This window comes from Pipra filicauda, unplaced genomic scaffold (assembly GCF_003945595.2).
Source record: "Pipra filicauda isolate LSUMZ 115617 unplaced genomic scaffold, ASM394559v2 scaffold41_size5083284_pilon, whole genome shotgun sequence".
Lineage (NCBI taxonomy): Eukaryota > Metazoa > Chordata > Aves > Passeriformes > Pipridae > Pipra > Pipra filicauda.
The window spans coordinates 4,634,709-4,650,407 of record NW_024104554.1 but is presented as its reverse complement, the minus strand read 5'-3'; the positions used below and the strand labels follow the sequence as shown (position 1 = coordinate 4,650,407).

Sequence of the window (15,699 nt, the reverse complement as noted above, 5' to 3'; positions counted from 1 at the left end):
GCAATTTCAATACATTGGTATTTTTGGCAGAGTTGACTAGCTCTACCTATGATTACATGTATGTATAAAATCAAGTATCCCCTACAGTAAGTAGCTGAGCAATCACATAGTTGTTAGCTAAGGCTTTATTTTATTATATTTTGATGTATTACTTCTTAATAAATTGGAACTTATAAGTGATGTATTGCTTAATAAAACTCAAACCTGTGATCCAACACATTTGTAGGAAACAGGCTATGGGTAATCCTCCAGCTAAAGCTACTTAAATTTGTGCTATACTGCATGTACCTTTTTTCACACAGAAAGTTACTCCCCCTGACTGAGTTGGTGAGTTAAAGAAGAAAAAAAGGCGGCTAGCAGCACTGTGATGGCAGCGTAAGTTTTCTTCCTTTTCTGTTAACACTCTGTATACAGTGGTCCTTTAATGTTCAGTTCCAAAATTAGATAGTACATTTCCTGGGAGGATTTTTATGCTCATCAATCATAAAGTTGACCTTAACAACTGAAGGTGCCCAGTCATTTGTTTATAGACAAGCTCACAAAGGTATTAAAATGCTTAGCTGTGAAAGCTGAATCTCAGCTAGTGTGATGTGTAAAATCCAAGATAAAGTGGTTAATAGGACAGTAAGAAAAGACTGATAGAATCAAAGGGAAGTGATTCACCTCATTTGGGTATGTACTTTTGTTGAAATGATGATAGAAGAACCAAACTGTTTCTTGTTCATTAATACTGTTATTTGTAATAAAGCCTTTAATCTTTGAAAATAACTTTTTAAATTATTGTGATGAGGGATGATAGGAAAGCTAAGCAGATGCTGCTCTTTCTCTATGTGTTGTACATATCCTAGTTCAGAGGACACTTAGGCCAATAATGCAGGAGGCTTTTTGAAATATAGTCTGACTGCAGTCTTATGCCAAAAAGATAGTTAATATACTTCATTTTTGTTTTAACTCATCTCTTTGTTTCAAAAAGTTGCCTCTGTTTGCATATACTTTTTAAAGTAATATACAGTATATCTTTAAGTAGATAGTATTGGTGTGGGGTTTCTCTATGTCATTTTCTTTTGCGAGACTGACATTGTATAGGCAAAATATAAGACAAACATCTTTCCCTCCTACTGCACATTTCTTTTACCATTACTGTGATTCCAGTGCAAAGGCTGGACATACAAGAGAGCTACACCTTTATAAAAATGAAATTTTTTAGATCATCATCCAGGAGAACAAAGATCACTGTGAAAATAAGTGAACACTTAAGTGGTTTTGCATTCTGGTGTTCATAGATCCTAAAAGTCATCCTCCGTGCAATGACCTTTGCCTAATATTTCTATAGCTATGCAGTTCGCTTAATCTTAATAAATAGGAGCATGTACTGCAACCACAAGCATAATAAGCATCGGCAGTAAAAAACATTTCACACAGCTTTCCCAGTAGTACTATTCACCTTTTTCCCTCAGACCCAAAAAAAGCACATGCCCATCTCCACTAATCTTCCCAAAAACACAGAAGCTGTCAACTAAGAACTCTGGCTGCAAACTCTGCTGAAAATTTCCTGGTGCCCCAGTTGCAATGGGTGATAGCCCTCCACAGGCTTTCAAGGGAAATGTGATCATTTCTTGTCCATCTTTGTGTTCTCAGCACCATCCAATTAAAAGTGGACCCCAACCAGCAAGGGTATCCAGCAGTGAATATTATTGAGAACCCAAGTGAGCACCTGCTGGTAAGGTTTCCCTGTTTCCCTCTGCACTCTAAATACTCTCATTGTTTATTCATAGAGTCAAAGATTAAAGCCAGAGAGGACTACTGTGATCATCTAACCTCTAATCAAAAACTTTTCCAATTTTTCAACCTCTCTCACTTGCCAGCATTACGTGTGGAAGCAGAATGCTGTTTACAGTGACCCATTTAGATTTCCACCTTACTTCGGTCCTTCTGGACTTGTTCAGGTGTCCTGTTTTCTTGTTCAGTAGTACCTGCAGTGAATTTTGTAGGACTATTGTCTGTTGTCCAATCCAGTTTTGAGTTCAGTCTTGGGGCATTACCTCAGGTCTATCTCAGAGGTCCCAGCGTGACAACTCAGAATCACAGAATATGCTTAGTTGGAAAGGACCCACAAGAATCATCAAGTCCAACTCTTAGCCCCGCACAAGACCACCCCCAAGAGTCACACCGTGTGCCTGTGCTTCTTGAACTCTGTCAGACTTGCTGGTGTGACCACTTCCCTGGGGAGCCTGTTCCAGTGCCCATCCACCCTCTGGGTGAAGAACCTTTTTCTAATATCCGGCCTAAACCTCTGCCGACGCACCTTCAGGCCATTCCCTCAGGCCCTGTCGCTGGTCACCACAGAGAAGAGATCAGTGCCTGCTCCTCTTCTTCCCTTCACAAGAAAGTTGTAGAGTGCAATGTCTCCCTTCAGTCTCCTCCAGGCTGAACAGACCAAGTGACCTCAGTTGCTCCTCATATGGCTTCCCCTCAAAGCCCTTCACCGTCTTTGTTGCCCTCCTTTGGACACTCTCTAATGCCTTAATATCTTTCTTATATTGTGGTACCCAAAACTGCACACAGTATTCAAGGTGAACCTGCACCAGTGCAGAGCAGAGTGGGACAATCCTCTCCCTCAACTGTTTAAGAGATGTAGAGATCCTGGTACCAGAACTCAGAATCAACCGACTATACTGATGTTTGTGTAAATTGTTCAGGCTTACATCTGAAAACTTACAAAAACTGGCATCTTGAGTTTTTCAGACAGCTTTTGTCCTCACTCTCCTCCTTTCCATTTTGTCTGTGTTTTGTTTGGTTTGTATTTTGTTGGAGTTTTGTTTGTTTGGTTTGGGGTTTAGGTTTTTTTTGATTGTTTGTTTTCCAATAGAACAATATCAGTGTCAAAATTCAAATGCATTTCAGAGAAGTCTAGGTTTTCATACTGGTAAGTATCCAGAGTAGTTCAAGAGACAAAGCTTGAGGAGGAAACCAGTGAAGAATAATTAAATATCTTCAAAACAAACACTCTGCAGACCTCAGACTGTCAAATCATTGTCTAAGCTTGGCTAATTAGTGCTGTAACAATGTGCTTTTAACACATAGCTGGTACTTTGATGTGAACTGGTTTGTATCTGGAAGGGTCAAAATGGGACAGAGTGAAAATGTGACCATTGGCAGGCCCCTTCTGTAGACATACCTTTAACTGCTGTATTGTGTGCTTAATTCTGGCAGGTCAAAGCCTACCCTGAATGATTCCATATATCTGTATAGATAGACAGGTGTTACTGATATATGTCATCTTAAATAAAAGATACAGAATACCCTTCATACCTGATTTTTAATTGTAGGTCAAGGTAACTGAAGGATAGAAAAATCTTAACAGTTGTTAGCATACTATCAATCAAACAAGTTCAGGATTCATTCATGAAAATGGATCTTTACAGACACAACCCACAGAAGTCCATGATGGGACAGATATCCACCCCGCAGCCCTTGGAATACCCCATGCCAGAGCAGATAGATGTGCCCTGAAAGAAGCCACAGCCCATGAAGACCCCATACCGGAATAGGCTCTTGCCAGGAATTGAAGCCATAGAGAAGAGCCCCCACAGCAGCAGGATCTGTGGCCTGCAGGGGACCTACACTCTAACAGTCCATTCCAGAGGGATTATACCCAATGGAAATGACCCACACCAGAGCAGTTCTTGAAGAACTGCAGCCCATGGGAAAGACCCATGTTGGAGAAGTTCATGAAGGACTGTCTCCCATCGGAAGGACCCCACACTGGAGCAGGGGAAGAGTGCGAGGAGGAAGGACCTTCAGAGACAAGTGTTATGAACTGACCACAACTCCCATTACCCATCCCTCCTTCGTGAAAGAGGTAGAAGAGTTATAAATGAAGTTGAACCTGTTGAGGGGAGTGATAGAGTGGCTTGATGGGTGTCTGGAAGCCAGCCAAGGTCAACTCACTACAACCAAAAAAGGTGTTTTGAAAGTAAAGAGAGCTACATGACCAAAGTCATGTTTGGTACCAAAATGGCAAAGCTATCTTTCTTTATCAAGGCATACCATATGACTAGCTGTACTGCTCTCTTCAAGGCTACAGGTCCAGGTGGTATAACTTCAGGGATGCAACTCTGACTGACTCAGCAATGCCACAGGAGTCAGGCCTTAGTAGGTGACACGTCTGCTAAGCTCATGGCTCTCACTGGTTCTCTGAATCTCTTGGCAGAATTTTGCCTAGTGATTAGCATATATAACTAGAAGTCAGGTTTCCTAGGGCCTTTATTTCTAGCTAGGGCATTGGCATGGTGGGTGAGGTGAACTTTAGTGAGACATCTCAGGTTGTTCTGCCTCTTTTTTTGCTGTAAAATAGATTTGAAACTTAATTCATTAATATTTGTAAAGCATTTGATGATCTGTAGAATACAGGCATTCTATCTTCGAGTAATTCTTATCCTTACCTTACATTAAAAGTGCCTTATTCTTGCCTTTATAATAAAAATGGACATAAAAACAAATACTACAGCATGTGATAGTGAAAAATAACTTGGTTCTTGCCCAATGCTGTATTGAAATTTCTGAGTATGTACTAAAACAATGACAAACCTTAAGAAGAGGAAGATGCTAATTTTCTCCCTCTTTTGATTTTTGAAATATTTTTAAAGCTGGAATATAAAGGGATGCTATTTAATATCTTACCAAATCTTATCATAGAATTAAACACACTAAGGCTGATTGAGGCATATTAGCAATCTTTGAGGCTTCAAATATGAGGCTTCCCTATATGAACCACTCTCTTAGAGTCTTGAAGCAGAATTTTTATTTCAGCAATTATCTAATAAGATGTGGGGTTTTTTTGTTTTCCGCCGTATCCCAGTGCGTGGTTATTTTATTTGGTGCCTTCTTAGTTTCACCATGACTGTGTATAATGCTTTCAAATATTGTTAAGAATGAGATCTGACCATGAAGCAGGTAAATATTCTAATGACATTCTATTTTTGAGGCCAAGATGTGTTTAAATCTTTTCTAACACACAAATTTATTTATTTTTTTTGCTTTTTATGAGCAGGTATTTGAGGTGTAACAGAAAGTTGTTACCCTTCTGCCACCTGAGAGTCAGGTCTTGAATCCGAGTCCACAGTTGCTTCTTTCCTTCAGTAAGCCCTGAAGAATGACTTGTCAGCAAAAATGTTTCCTGCTGCCATCATTTATTCTAGTTACAGTGTTATTTCTTTTCTCTCTACAGATTTCACCTTGCTTGGTTTGTACTGGGTCTTTTTGTCATCAGCAGATGGATGGGAAATGAATGGAGAGAGATGGCTGCCATGGATAGTATTTGCAGAATTAAGCAGATGAATATCAAATACCTTTGATTAGCCACAAAGAGAATTTACAAGTGGTAAAGGGGGTAAATGAAGAGATTTATTCCTACCTCTCCTTTTTTTTTTTTCCAGGAACAATGAATAGAAATATTAGTGTATTAGCACTGGAACTATTTTGTAAGTCAGACACAGCAAAAGGCTTATTCTTGCGTACTTGTGGATAACCTGCTTGCAGTTTACTGTGACATTACTGCGAAGGACTCAAGAGGGCAAATTTAGGACCTTGGACAGATATAAGATCTTCTTTTATATAAGACGGAATTTCATATGCTTTATTTAAAATTTCTGTAGTAAAATATACAGGTATGTGTTCACCCTCTGAGTGCCAAGCAGCATCGGCCTTTAATTTTAAACTGTTATTATAACACTAGTAAAATAAGTTTGTAAAGGCCAGTATAAATACAAGGCTTCAGTAAATATACTGCCTTTTCTGGTCTGAGTGGTGCATTTATATTCATACGTCTATCACTTTGTTAATGAGTTTTCTTCTATAAATTGACCCTGACTGCTACTGTAAAGTATAGCTTAAATGAAGTGTGGCTTTGAGACCAGGCAGATTATTAAAATATTAAGGGATATACATTGAATCATATGACTATCTTTCTTGCTAATATTTCAAGACCAAATACTTTTTGTCTGAAAGATGACCTTTAATGAGGAAACTTATGGTCCAAGATGTACAAAGCTCCCTTTGGAGCTTTTATTTTATCTTCCTTTTTCTTGCATCTTTTAGTCATTCACACATCTGCAAAATGGATTTAAAATGGCATCACTTAACCGAGTAGCCTTTGACACTTATTTCACTTAAATACAGATGAGTGTTTAAGGTACAAAACACAGGAAAACTGCATCCCTTGTCTTCTCTGTGAAATATAAACATACGATGGTGGCAGAAATTAGTATATTCTGGGTGTAAGCAGCAAGCTCAATTCTTAGTGGGCACGTTTGTAAAATCAAAACAAGCTCTTTCTATAATTGTAAGAAAGAATGTATTTGGCTAAGTGTTTATGTACTCAAAAGAAACACACGCATGTAGTGCTGGAGATTTCTTGCAAAAATATCTATGTGCCTGACTAGGGCATCACAATGCCTTTATTAGGATTTTACACTGTGTCCTTATGCTTTTCCTACTGATTGTCACTCCAATACAGATACTGTAAATTAATTAGTTTAATACCCCCTAGTGAACAGAAAATCAGTGTCTCTTATCAGTATTTATATTGATGAGAGAAAATTCTTAATTATGTTTAAGCGCATACATGTATGTGCATAGACAAATTCTGATTTTTATCGTACAAGTGTCAGTGAGCTACTCAGCTACTAAGTACCATATAAGTTGCTTGAGATATTGTGACCAGATGGTTCACAGGGCTAGTAATGGATTATAGTTCTTTCTAGCTCCAGATTGCCAGTTCAAATCTGGGTCAGGTTGACACTGTCTGAAAATTATTACTGTTTGGTGGCTCATGTGAAATAAGTTGGAGACCTCAATATAGTTCCTAAAGGCTGGGTTAATATAACACAAATGTCACCAGATGATTCTTGGTTTCAGGGCTCAGGCTGAAGCACACTGAAGTCAGTGGAAAAACTTCCATTGATTTCAGTGGGTATTGAATTAGGTCTTAATTATGGAGAATGACTCCTTTGAGCTCTCGGAAGTGGTTATTTACAAGGGGACGAAGGATCTCCATGAACTGCTCCTGGGAGACAGGTAGTGCTGCCAGCTAGGATAAAGCAGAAAGAGATGCTCATCTGTCCTTGTACTTCATGGAGTATGAGGATATCAGGAGGGGCCAATTCCTGACTGAAATACACTAATCTTACTTAGTTTGGGTAAGAGTGGGTTTATTCTGGCAGAGCAGTAGAGAGTCAAAACCTCTCTGAAAGTTCAAAATATCATTCTCTTGTTAGGTTTGGTGCTGTTGACCAGGTCACACAAATGGCTCCTAAATTTTTTGCAGATCATCTGCTCTCATCTAAGGATATTTTTGGTTTTGTTTGAACAGCAGAACTCCTTTGAACTCCACAGAGGATTACCTGGCTTCAGTTTAAGGCATAGTTTGTCACCCCCCAGGCTCCATTTGTGCAACAATGAATGAGAAATAACTTGATCCTTGGGGATAAGAGCCATAGGGAAGAAATATTAGATATTAAAGACTCTTTAGTTTGACTGACTGAAAATTTAAACTACACAGGTTAAAATGGGAAATGAGGCACAGTAGTATCACAGTAGTTGATTAGCAAGTGGATCGAACCCGTAGGAAAAATGGAGGCGTTGCCATTTCAATCACATCAAGTTCAGATACATGTCCAGAAGATATGCATTAATCAGACATGCCACTGATTATGTCCAATAACACTGTGCATTGTGATAATTATGTAGTATTATTACCAGGGGAATAAAAAAAAGATAAAACTGAGCCACTAGTCTATTGAACTACATGTATTCACCGCTGCCTTCCACTCTCTTTTGAGTTTGGTTTCTAGTCCTACTCCAGAGGCACTCAAGTACAACTATGATTGCATAATTTCTGTACCCCTTAAATGAAATGAATTAAAATTCCAGAATCAGTTCTTGTCTGTACATCTGAGAACAAAATGTCTAACTCCTTTGACATCTTTCAATGATAATGTCACCTGTCTAGTGAATGGAGGAATTGTTGGATATAACAATTCTGGGCCCCACCATTTAAGGAGGATGTGAAGGAACCTGAGTGCATCCAGAGGAGGACAACAAAGCTGGTGAAAGGGCTGGAAGGTGTGTCCTTTAGGGAGTGGCTGAGGACCTTGTATTTGTCTAGTTTAAAGAGAAGGCAGCAGAGGAGTGACCTCATTGCTCTCTAAAGCTTTCTGAGGAGGGGAACTGGAGAGGGAGGCGATAATCTCTTCTCCCTTGTATCAAGTGACAGCATGTAATTCCATGTGGGAATGGTTCAAAGCTGCATCAGAAGAGGTTCAGGCTTGACATTAGGAAGCACTTCTTTAGAGCAAGGGTGGTCAAACACTGGAACAGGCTTCCTAGAGAGGAGCCAGTCAGTATTTGAAAGGCATTTGGAGCATGCCCTTAATAACATGCTTTTACTATTAGCCCTGATCAGCCCAAACCGGTGTCACAGTCGGACTAGAGGATTGTTGTGTGTCCTCTCCAACTGGACCTACCCTATCCTAACTTATCCTGTCCTGTCCTATCTTACCCTGTCCATCCTAGTCAATAAAACTATAATTTCGTTTTAAAAAGTCCCTTTTGTTTCTCCTTCATCTAAACTTTTTTTGTGTTTAGTTAGATGCTGGTGACTTGGGAATTTTACATTCTAGCTACATATTCTAAAAAAGTTTCAGGTTTGCTGTTGAATTGCCAGATTTTAGAATCCCTCATTTGTTTACCTGTCTAGTATTTAGCTTAGTGGGAAATAACAAACTTGACCTGTTTACCATTGATAAATGGAAATAATTGATACTTTAAGGATGTTCCCCTCCAGTAGGAGAACAAAGAAACCAGATTTTGGGACTGGTCGGAGAACAGAAAAAGCAGAAACAGACAAAAGCATTTTCATAGTAGATAGTATGGGTGAGAGAATATGGCTGGGGTAAAAATTAGAGGAAATTGAGAAGTTGTATTCACACCCTAACAGAAGTTATAATGGTACAGAAATTTTAGGGTAAAATGCAGCTACTACTCCCTGGATGGAATGCGGTTGGCAGCTCCATGATCATTCCCCATACCACAGCAAAGCACCTGCTAAGGCAGATGGAATAGAGGGTGGAGTGGAGACACAGCAGCCAGGCTCTGTGGTAATCCTTACAGGGAGGTACTTTGCAATGGTACTTTGCAACTGATAAACTGCCCAGTACCTGTCAGCCAAGGGAGACAGGAGATGTCCTGCTTCTGAGCCAGCAATGGTGGTGAAATCATTCTCCTCAGATGAACTTGGTTCATTAAAGCCTAACTGTAATATTAACACACACCTCCATCCCAAAGTTTCCTGCTTCCAAGGTGTGACCACCTTCCACTGGGCATGTGCTCTATATTTTTTTGACTGTATCTTTAAAAGTGAAGCGAGAGAATTTTTTACACCAATCAGTAACAAAGGTATTTATGACTAGAGTCACTCAAGCTCTACCTAAACATAAAGAAATAGTATAAAAGTAAGCCAAGAATGGGGAAAAAGTGAGGGAAGACTCCATAGTAACTGCTGGGATCCATCAATGGGCTGAACCTATCTTCTTCCTCACCTCTTGGGTAAGAACTGTACTCTATGCATGCTGAATACTTTTACTGGGATTAGAGCTTGTCTGTGTTGTGCCTTGAATATGTTTTTGCAGTCAGATACTATCACCGGCAATCCTTGAACCTGTCACAGTTTTATATTAATAAAGAGTGTTATTCCCTAAGCTGTTAGTGGTGGTCCTTCCTGGGCAGCAGAGGGTAACACACTCAAATAAAGTGGGAAGACCCACTGAGGGGTCTCCATTATGCTGTTGGCATAAGGGAGTTCCCTGACAAGGGCAGTGAAATTGCCCTCTGATCCAGTGGGACTGTTTGGTGAAGGATCCCCATAACGGGACACCGACAGACTGGTCAAGCATGAGGGTCTCGGCTTTCCTGGGGCACTAACAGACAAATCAAACACTAAGCGTTGAAGAAAACTCCCATTTTTATGTGACAATGGGCGTTCAATTTATTCTTGAGATCAAGAGCAAGATAATCCACAAATACAATTTGCATGGAGGGAGAAACCTGAAGGAAATAAATCAATGATAATTAATGGCTTTTGTTCAGGCCTTTACTGACTTAAATAGTAAAACAGGAGTGTTTTAAATGCAGAACTTACTGTTATATTATGTCATATTTTCTCGAAGAGATAAACTCACAAAACAGAAAAGTCACATCTTCATTGGGATACTGTCAAGCAGGTGAAGGGGGGTGAGAGACAGTTCCAAGTTCAACACCTAGCATTTGGATGAAGGATGATGTTCCTATTACCAGAAGACATCAGATGTCAAATCTGTGCTTGAGCTGTGATATGAACTTGGATATGCTTTGAAACTTGCTTGATTTTACATTTTGTTTGCATTTACTTAGCAATGAATAACTGATGGTAGTGTTTAATGAGAATAATCACATCATAGAATCATAGAATGGTCTGGGTTGGAAGGGACCTTAAAAAATATCTAGTTCCAACTCTCCTGACATGAACAGAGACACCTTTCACTAGACCAGGTTGGTCAGAGCCCCATCCAACCTGACTTCAAGCAATTCCAGGGATGGGTCATCCACAGCTTCTCCGGGAAAAAGGTTGTTATGTCTTTTCTATTAAACTTACCTAGATTTTAATGAAGATAATTAAGATCACTTTGGCTGCCTTCTTTGCGTGTGTATAAATGAAGTATTGCCCATCAAAAAGTTTAGGATGGCTGATACATGCATAAAAGAAATCTATAGAAGTTGTTTAGATTTACACATGAGTTTAGGGAAGCCTATTTTTCGGATTCCTAAAATGTTTCAGTGTCCTGTATTTAACTTCAGATGTAAATCTATTATGTTTGTGTGGATATATAAAATGTGCAATATGAAATGCTATTTTCTTTGTAAAGCAATTACCTTCTCATTTAGCCATATGATTTAGAATAATTTACATAGGAAAATAATTTAAATATGATATTGTTTTATGAAATCTCACAAAAAAACCTTCTCCTTTGCATTAATTATCTTTTCTATGCTACTTTCCCTCCTCCTCCTTCAACTGTCTCAGTGACTTTAAAGTTTATTTAATTGGGAGGTGTAATGAGTGAGAACACAAAATCTGTGTTGAATGATCACAAATCCTGAGCACTTCATTTGAAGATATACCTTTTTCCATATGCCTGTGTCATTTCCATTTACACAATCAGCAGTTGTCAAAGTCTAATTGCTTAGTGAGAGGCACTAAAATTCTTGGTGATGTCACAGATTTATACTCTGTTTTTCAGAATGTGCCTGACCTAAAAAGGAGGGGAGAAGAAGCTTCATAATGTCTTCTTGAGGTTAATCAATGTACCAACAAGGAATGATTGCCAATACAAACCTGCAGAATGGAGTATTTGGGGTCAGAAAAGCACTAAAGCTGAGTGGTAAGGAGAATGCTATGCTACACTAGAAGATTTTTTGCTTATAATGTGAGAAATATAGGATAGCTAAAAATTTACAGTTATAACTTTTATATATTTGTGGGAGGTAAATTATTTACTGAGGTCTGCTTCTAATTATTGATTCACCTTATCTGGCCATATGTCTTCTTTGCCTACCTGTATCTCCATTTATTTTGTCTTATTTTTTCCATTGCTTTTTGTGAGATTGTTCTTAATATGGAATTGTGGTTAGAGTCATGCTGAATAAGCATATATGTGGGTTATTTAAAACAGGAAGGTCATGTGAATCAAAGGCTAACCTATGTTGGACATATACTTCAACTATGTATGTTCATGTCAGTTATGGTGGTCAATCTGGCCAAGGCTGAGATGTTGTTTCAGGGAGTCCTTGTATCTTTTCTTCGGGGCTCCTCTCTTGCGGCAGCCGGTGGCAAGTTCACCATAAAGCAAGATCTTAGGGAGGCGGTGGTCCTTCATCCTGGAGACATGACCTGCCCAACACAGCTGTGTTCTCATCAGCATGGCCTCGATACTTATGATAGCTGCTTGCTCTAGAACAGATGTATTGGTCACATAATCTGACCAGCGGATGTTTAAGATTGTTCGGAGGCAGCGTTGATGGAAGCATTCTAGGAGACGCAGGTGGTGACGATAGATGACCCATGATTCGGAACCATACAAGAGAGTAGACAGCACTATGGCTCTGTAAACACTGATCTTTGTACTTTTCTTCAAGTGTTTATTACGCCATAGTCTTTTGTGAAATCAAATCTTTTTTTTGTGAACTCAAATCGGGAGGCCTGGAGAAACACCATCTATAACGCAGCTGTCTCCTTTGAGAACATACGCAGGATCACTCTCGAGGAGAAAAGGCAACGCAGAAAGAATTGTGTTCTGCAGAATACACCATCTAAGGAGTCTTTCTGCTGTGCCTTTTGCAATCGGATATGTCTGTCTCGTATTGGCCTCATAAGTCACCAATGTGCCTGTAACAAATGTGGATAGAGCCTTCCCAAATCTTCGTTCGCGAAGCCCAGCCATGAATGAATGTATGTTCATGTATATTCATGCAGTGAAAAATCTGATCATATGAAAACTTCTATCAGAGTGAAAGTGAAACCTCTTTGAGCATCAAGTAAGAACAAGTAAAATGAGGAGACAACCTGAGACAGTAGCAATACAATGCAGGATCAGTACTCTGGGTAATAATAAAGTAAGACCTTCCTCTCCATTCTGTGTGGTAGCTATCTCTCTTCTTTACACCAAATGTGCTTGGAACAAGAGAAAAGCAGCTCAGAATTCTTTTTTTTTTTCCCCAGCTCATGGAAGGACAAATAGAAAGTCAGTACCCCACATGGATATCTCCATGAAGGCAGTACAATTTCTGTAGACACTGTTTTGCCATCATTATTCTCTGTCTGGGCTCTTTGCTTCAGTTTTAGACACCAACCTATATTAGAAGTGAATTATATTTCAGGTGCTTCGTTAAGGCTCTGTTTCACAATTTTGTGTGAAAAATTACCTGTACATGGATGTCTGAATTCCCTAACAATTCAGACATATTCAAAATTTCATGGATTCTAACTTTACCTAAAGAAAAATTACTGCCAGAAAGTTTTATTCGGTCGAGTAGTCCCTCATGTAATATAGCCTTACCCTGTAAATGTTGATTTCCAGAAAAACAAGACCCATCAGTGAATGAAAAAGATCCTTCTGTTTTTCACTCCTGTTTATGGAAGATAAGAATTAGAAGAGAAATAGTCACTTGGAGAAAGAAAATAGAAATTTGGAAACAGACATGTCAGCTTAGCATTGCTGCTACCTAAATGGGAAAAGTATATGATATACCTACACAAAAATTTGGAGGTAAACATTGGCTTTTTCTGCCAGTCCTAGAAGATGGTTGAAAGCTATTTAAGTGCAGATGGTACAATGCTGAGTCAAAGTTAATCAGCCCTGACAATGGCTGTATTTATGCTGTTTCTGGTTTGAATATGGGCAGTGCCCCATTGTGCATTACATAGTCAAGTGCTCTCAAGTTCTGTGTCAAGAAGATGCATTTTGTCCACAGCCTCAAATTTATGTGCCTAGTTGCTCTCTGAAGTTGCCTAAATTTGTTTTGAAGATTCAGGTTTTGATTTTGATGGTGGAAGATTCTTGGGTAAACTGACAGTGCCTAAGACCTTGAACTGAATAAACCAGAATTTATTACGTGTAGTGATCAGAAATTTGCTGATTCCTTCTGAAAATACAACATTCTTTACTCTACACTTTGTGAAATTCCATGGACAGATAGTAATTAACAGAAATGGGGTTGAAGACAGGGCTAGCTTCTAGATATATCCTTGTGTATCTGTTTTTATTGACATATAAGAGGAAGAGGCATAAAAAGATGTGCAGGAAGCAGCCTGGTGATGACTATGAGAAAAGCTAATACAAAGTATCATGGAGCTTTCTCTTTGAAAGCTCCTGTTTTTCTGAAGTCTTCTGCCATGTTGGGAAGATCAGAGATTGTGCTTAAACTGTAGTTATATCTTGACCTTTTAATGAAATGCAATTATTATTTTAATTCATATTTACTTGTGCACTCCCTCCTCCTGGTACCACATCAAACACACTCACTGAATAATTCCTTATCAGCTTTGGGATAAATAAATCTTCTACTCTTGTTATCAAGGAGGCTCTAAACTGAGTGTATATGAAAGTAATTAGGCTGAGATACCCTAAATGCTCACCTGTGCAAGTAGTCTCTTATGAACACATATACAGGACAAAAGAGCTTGGACAGCTCTAGTAATGACCATGTGGGCTTGAATATTTGCCTGTATTATTAGGGTCCAACATGAAAGACAGCAGTAGGATCACAGAATCACAGAATGGGTAAGGTTGGAAGGGACCACAGTGGATCACCTGGTTCAACCTCCCTACTCAAGCAGGGTGATCCTAGAGCGCATTGCAGAAAATTGCATCCAGAAAGTTCTTAAATATCTCCAATGAGGGAGACTCCATAACCTCTCTGGCCAAGCTGTTCCAGTACATGGTTGCCTGCACAGTAAAGAAGTTCTTCATATTCAGACGGAACTTCCTGTGCATCAGTTTCTGCTCATTGCTTCTTGTCCTGTTCTTGGCACCACCAAGAAGAACCTGGCTCCATCTTCTTGACACCCTCCATTCAGATACTTGTATACGTTCATTATGTCCCCTCTCAGTTGCCTTTTCTCAAGGCGGAACAGGCTCAGCTCCCTCAGCTTTTCCTTGTAAGAGAGATGTTCCAGTGTCTTAATCATCTTTGTAGCCCTCCACTGGACCCAATCCAGGAGCTTCAGGTCTCTCTTGTACTGAGGAGCCCAGAACTGGACACTTCAGATGCAGCCTCTCTGGGGCTGAGTGGCAGGATCACCTCCCTTGATGTGCTGGCAATGCTCTTCCTAGAACCCATGGTTAATTCAGGTAATATTTACTTCTCAGTAACTCAGATCCACGTCTGTAAAACAAGGGTGGAATTATCAATCTGACCCATGTAGGGTTGCACAAAGTCTCAGAGATGCCGCAGTCCTAGGGTAACAGGAAAGAAAACACGAGCAGTCTCGGAAATGTCCATCAAAGACAGGATGGCTGTAGTTTCTATAGGAGAGCTCAGCAATACCTAACTTTAGCAACCTTATTTAGGTCACCAGGTTAAATACTGGAATCCCAAATTCTCTACATAGGTAATGGAGAAGAAAGTTGCCTCCAAAGGGCAATTCAGAGCACAACATAAGTGAAGGTCGCACCCTGAATTGCCATCAGGAGAAGTTGTTAATTATACAGAAACACTATTAAAATAATGTCGTAAGTTGTGTGCACTTTGCATTATCTACATCAATCTGCTACAATTTAACATCTATCCCGGAATTTTTCTGCAATGTGGCTACTACACTAGTCTTTCCTCTTCCCCAAAGACTGCCTTAAATTTGACACTAATAAGAGATTTGTAAGGCTGTGTAAAAAAACAGGAACACGTTTAACTACAGAGTTTTCCCCAGCCATTTGGATTGGTCACGAAATTTTGCATTGCTTCAGTTGATAACATGAAAAATATTTAAACTAACCTAAACAAGATAAATATCAGGAAAACACAAGCAACTGGATAAAATGTTTTTAGCACAGCAGCATTTTGGGGCTCCCTGAGTTCTATTATGTATTTTCTGAAGCATGGTATCTA

The 15,699-nt window shown here is 39.4% G+C and overlaps 1 long non-coding RNA gene across 1 annotated transcript in view; it reads left to right on the top strand.

The window, feature by feature from the left end:
• The first annotated feature begins 236 nt into the window (after positions 1-236).
• The window catches only part of LOC120324087, a 50,516-nt gene continuing 35,053 nt past the window's right edge, over positions 237-15,699 (top strand). Inside the window, exons 1-3 of the long non-coding RNA XR_005565091.1 lie at positions 237-375; positions 5,231-5,392; positions 11,337-11,477. This is a non-coding gene — a long non-coding RNA (uncharacterized LOC120324087). The remainder of the gene's footprint in view (positions 376-5,230; positions 5,393-11,336; positions 11,478-15,699) is intronic.